A 5429-nucleotide genomic window follows, 5' to 3' on the forward strand; every position below is an offset into this window, starting at 1 on the left:
GGTTTTCATGTTCAGTCAAACCGGTATATACCTCACATCGGACACTTCATGTCGGGATGCGGTTACTGGCAGTGTGGTTCCATGGTACCTTGAATTCCGGCTCACACTATGGTCGATCATATACAGATTTGACTGAACATGACAGCCCTCACTTGTGAAACTTTAATCCCTTTCAATACTTTTAGCAGTGTGGTTACTGCAGTGAGATTGAAGGTATTAGCGAGAATTATTAGTACTAGGCCCTGAGGAATTCTAGGCGATGATGCAAGATGAAACACGTTAGGTAGGCTAGAGGTTTAGAAGACATAATGAAAATAAAGTAGCAGTTAATGCTTACTACATGCAACACCCTGCTACGTGTAATGTGTGTTCCTTGATTGTGCTCACAAAGACCGAGCAAATGCAAACTAACCTGCCCAAAAGCCACCGTAACAAGGCAACCTGACACCTCATGCAGTATTGTTAATTACAAGTATGTGTAACGGTGGTCCTTTTAATACTGTGTGCGGTATTGTTGCCTGAATATATAGGGGTGCCTGCCACCTGAGAGTATCTTCAGAACCCTGTACATGAGTGTCGTTTTCTCCTATCTGCACTACATTACGTGTCTCTATACTATCACCCTTACTCTCTACCTCCACTAACGTTTCCCGCTATTTCTCCTACATTACGTGTCTCTGTACTATCACCCTTACTCTCTACCTCCACTAACCTTTTCCCCTATCTCTCCTACATTACGTGTCTCTGTACTATCTCCCTTACTCTCTACCTCCACTGTCATTTTCCCCTACCTCTACTACATTACATATCTATCTACTATCTCCCTTACTCTCTACCTCCACTGTCCTTATCTCCTAACTCCATTACATTATGTATCCCTCTACTATCATCCTTACTCTCTACCTTCACTGTCTTTATCTCCTATCTCCATTACATTACGTAGTTACGTACCTCTCTACTATCACACTTACTCTCTACCTCCACTTCCCTTAGCGCCCATCTCCACTACATTATGTGCTTTTTTACTATCAACTTACTCCCTACCGCCACTGTCCTTATGTCCCATTTCCAGTACATTACCTGCTTCTCTGCAATTATCCTTTTATATGTCCCTACCATCTCCCTTACTCTTTACCTCTGCAGTCCTTTCCCCCTTATCTCCACTTCTTTACATATCTCTCTGCCATCACTCTTACTCTACATTCCTGCTGTCCTTATCTCCACTCTTTCCTCAATGTTCTCTCACTGCCCTGCTTCTGACTCCTTCAACACTCTGGACTAGTTCACTAGTTTACTCTTGTATCCCTGCCTTTCATTTGGGATCTGGCACTGTGTGGTTTTTATGTCTCCTAGATAAAACAACAGGAGAATCCGCAAATGGTGCCTGATTTCAAGATAGCGTGAGCAGAAGCCCTGATGCAGTAGCTTGATGCGCTGTGTGCATGAGTGTGAAAAGTGTGCGTTGTCCACTCCTGATACTCAGTCACTAATCATAGGATCAATAATGTGCATCCAGACATTGATAGATGCAACAAGGCTTGCCCTCGACCTGTGAAGAGAACGGACCAGCTCCATTCCAACCACTCCAACTCCAGCATCTTCCACCCTCTGGTACTCACCAGACACATCGTGATGTTCTCAAGCGCCATCGCACCGTAGGGGGAAGGAGGACTACATGAGGGGGGGAGGAAAAGAGGGATAATCAGCGGTCAGCAGCAGCACCACCACTCTCCTTGATTTGAGTGTGATATGGTATTTTCAGATCCATTTTACATCCACCGCTGCTTGGACACACCACGGACAGGGTGAAGGATGAGTTAACCAGGACCAGTGAGTACCTAAATACCAGGACACCTTTTCTCTAGAGAATCAGATCTTCTTTAGCCAGGTCTAGAGGTGGTGCATTACTTGATCCTCAGCACTGCACAACAGTGAGTATGCCTTCTAAAGTTGATAAACTCATCTTGCCAAATTAATAAACATATACCACTGCCAAAATGTTGCTTATTGCATGGTTCTAATTACTGGGGTAGAGAGGAAGTAGTCAGGAAAGAAAAATAGTTATCAAAATTGTGTTTTTTTATGATTTGCTACATGCAAGTTCTTTTCTAGGGAGCTCAACCTGCTCTCTTCGTGCTGGTGTATGATTCCCATCCTTTTCTAGCAAATGGGTTTCTCTCTTCCCCATACCTTCTTTGGGAAGATGGCCTTCCTCCATCATCTGTGGTGAGTCTGGAACAGATTGTGTCATTTGACTATGATGTCCTGTTGCTCAGCTCCATCCCCTCCAATGGCTATGTGCAATCAGGCCCAGAACAGAGGCTGCTGGCCCAAGTCCTCCTTCCACTCCAGGTAGGTTTTCTTCTTTACCAGTTTGGCCAGTTGGTGGTAGCGAGAGAGGCTCCTCGTGGACACTTTCTCCAGGAACACCATCACCAAGGAATCCTTCCTCTCTGCCAGAAGGCAGTATGTGGCCATCCGCACTTCCAAGGAGCACCAGTGGCTGCGCAGGTAATGGCGGCTAATCAGACACACCACCCAGCGGCTCCTATAAATGCTGTCCATGATGTTATCCAAGATGTCTTTGCCCACTTCAAAGTCCCTGCCGTGCAGGCACACTTTGAAGAACGGTGGTCCCGTCTCTTCCAAGTTAGGCAGGAACTCATGGACAACCCAAGCCTCATCGCAGCTGCTGTAAGAGACAAAGGCATCAAAGTCATATTGCCTCTTCCTGTCGCGTCTCCCACGATAGTTCCACCAGGTCCTGAGCATGTAGAAGAGATACAGGCGGTACCAGCGCACCCTGTGATACAGCAGGGCAGTGATCATGAACAACATGTTGAAGGAGAAAGTCCCAATAAAAAGTGGGTAACCTATCAGTAAGTTGCAGTCGTTCACCAAGAAATTCAGGAAATTCAACTTCTGTGGCCCAAGGGAGCATGTCTGAATTCCCTGCTTCGGCACTCTCACTTGGGGGTGGGTGGTCACCCATCTTCTGATCCAGGCATCTTCACATAAACAGTTCAAGGATATATCCTTCAGGTAGATGTACCACACACTTTCCGTGTGGTCAAGCAGACCGCCCTGTAGAGTTTTCACTGGCTGGGACTTGAAGATTAGGAGCTCCAGAGAGACAAGGTCTCTAAACAAGGTGGCCGTAAAGTGCTCTATCCCAGAATCCTCCAGGATCAGGGTTCTGAGGTGTGTCAGGTTCCAGAACAGCTGCTCAGATGTCAGGAAACTCTTCTTTAAGTCCAACTTTAGGTTTCTTAAATGGAGATGACGTAAATTGTGAAGATGCTGCAGGCTGTTATTCAAGGGGCTTGAGGATTTATAGAAAGGCATATCTGCAGATAAATTGTAGTACAAATAATCAACGTTAGTAAAAGACGGGAGCCCCAAGCGTTCAGTCTCCTTGGTCCCAAGTGGTAATCATAGCACCATGTGGATTTCATGAAGGTGAAGTTCTTTCACGAATTTAAAGGGTGGGTGCTTGCACAAGTCAATATAAATCTCTGGAGCACTAAAGTTAAGGGCTTTAAGTAAGCTGCAGTTATTTGTGCATTTCAGAGTTATTGCAGACTTTACTTCCAAGGTGAGAGTAGTGAGTTCTTTATGTTTGATTTCAAATTTCCCATGAGTCTCAAATATTATGGATAGCGCCTGCAGCTGGTTCAGCGCGATCAGGGAGCTATTGTCATTCTTCGTTGAGTTGCCCTTGAGGCCCAGCACCCTGACACTACTCAAGTGATCAAAATAGAAGTTCTCAAGCAGAAAGAGTTGATTGTAGTCCAGCTGCAGAGATTGCAGCCTGTCAAGACCAACAAACACCTCCTTTTCTAGGGACACAAGGTAATTACTACTGAGATCTAGTGCCTCCACATTAGCCAGACAGAGGAGGCGCCCGGAGCCGATACTGGTGATGCGGTTGAAAGACAGATCCAGGTGTGTGAGGTTGGACAGAACATTGGAGTTCCAGGTGTGCACAGGTCTAGGCTTTTTATCTTGTTTAGAGAGAATGAGGGACATTAGGTTCAGCAGTTTCTTTGCCATATCATTCGTGAAAGCTCTAAGGAGGTTGCCGGACATGTTGAGAGACAACAGCATAGAGCATCCTTCAAAGGTCTCAGCGGGAAGATCTGAAATAAAGTTTTGCGCTACTGTCAAGTTCCTGACCCCCAGCCGAGACACCACAGTGCAGACATCTTTAATCTTCACAGAGTCCTGATTTTTCATGGCATTTAGGGACAGCATTTCAATGCTCTTTATTCCAGACCGTAGAAGATCGATGACCTTAAGACCAGTCGCGTCTACCTTGAGAACAGTAAAACGAGGGAGGTTGCAAAATGCATTTTTCTCCACACTTTGTAGCTCATTGCTTGTCAAATCGAGGCTGGTAATCCTTGGATAGAAAACTGTGCTCTTGGTGAGGTTGCTTGCGCTAATGCAGTCCACCTCCCGAGCTGCAACAATACCATTCCTCTTGATTTCCAGGGTCCTCAGAGAGGCCAGGGACTGAAGCATAATGGTCAGGCTGTACAGCCTATGAACTTCATTCTCAGAAAACGCTATCGTCTGTGTTCTATGTAAGGGTTTAAAAGGATTTTCTTTCACATTTTAAAAAATGACCACATTTCTGAGATACAAGCGGGTTAGGATCTCAAATCCCCCGAACACCTGATCATCCATGTCTACGGGTGGAGTGTGATTAATGTGATCTCCTTTGATTCCCAGATGTCTCAGCTTGGCAGCACCATTAAAGGCTCTTGCAGAAGCATAAAACGATCCATACAGATAGAGCCGGGTCAGGTTCTGATACCTGGAGAAGGAGTCTGTGGGGACGGTTGGTACGTGTAACAACAGGCAGATGGTGTCCACGTCCACTGGAACCTCTCTTAGATCCACCTCCATGTTCCTCACTGTGCGGCATTTGCTGAAGACCCTGAATCCCTCCAAGGGGAATCCAAAGCAGGTGGGGGCCAGCACTCCCGGGGATCCCAGCTGGTCCCACTCGTAGATGTCGGACGTGACAGTGGCCATGCCAGACAAGATGGTCCTGCAACAAGCGGCAAATGGATAAACCACAGCCACAGAGAAAGCTCTTGTCGCCATTCCACACTGCTGCTCTCTAATCGGTGGTTTGAAGTGCAGGTTTCTGCACAGTGATTTGCTGTTTTTCTTCATGACAGTGTTTCCTCAAAATTCAATGAACCACCTACTTCTTCAATTCTTTTTAATTTTAGAAAATGACAGGTTTCTTGATAAGGAACTGAAACTGAATAGTAGCTGGGTGTGGTGAGAGTACAAAGACGGGTCAAAGCCAAGGTTAGCAAGCAGTAATATCCATTGCAACTCATTAACTGATGTCTGGGTGTGACAGTAGAAAGACATGCTCCGTAGATTTTCTTTTAAAAGTCACACGCCACTTG

General features: G+C 45.9%; 1 pseudogene; it reads right to left on the reverse strand.

Moving 5' to 3' along the window:
* Positions 1-2247: 2247 nt before the first annotated feature.
* LOC144752930 (uncharacterized) lies at positions 2248-5112 on the reverse strand (annotated as a pseudogene).
* Between the last annotated feature and the right edge of the window lie 317 nt (positions 5113-5429).

The sequence above is a fragment of the Lissotriton helveticus genome, chromosome 5_1 (assembly GCF_964261635.1).
Source record: "Lissotriton helveticus chromosome 5_1, aLisHel1.1, whole genome shotgun sequence".
Taxonomy (NCBI): domain Eukaryota; kingdom Metazoa; phylum Chordata; class Amphibia; order Caudata; family Salamandridae; genus Lissotriton; species Lissotriton helveticus.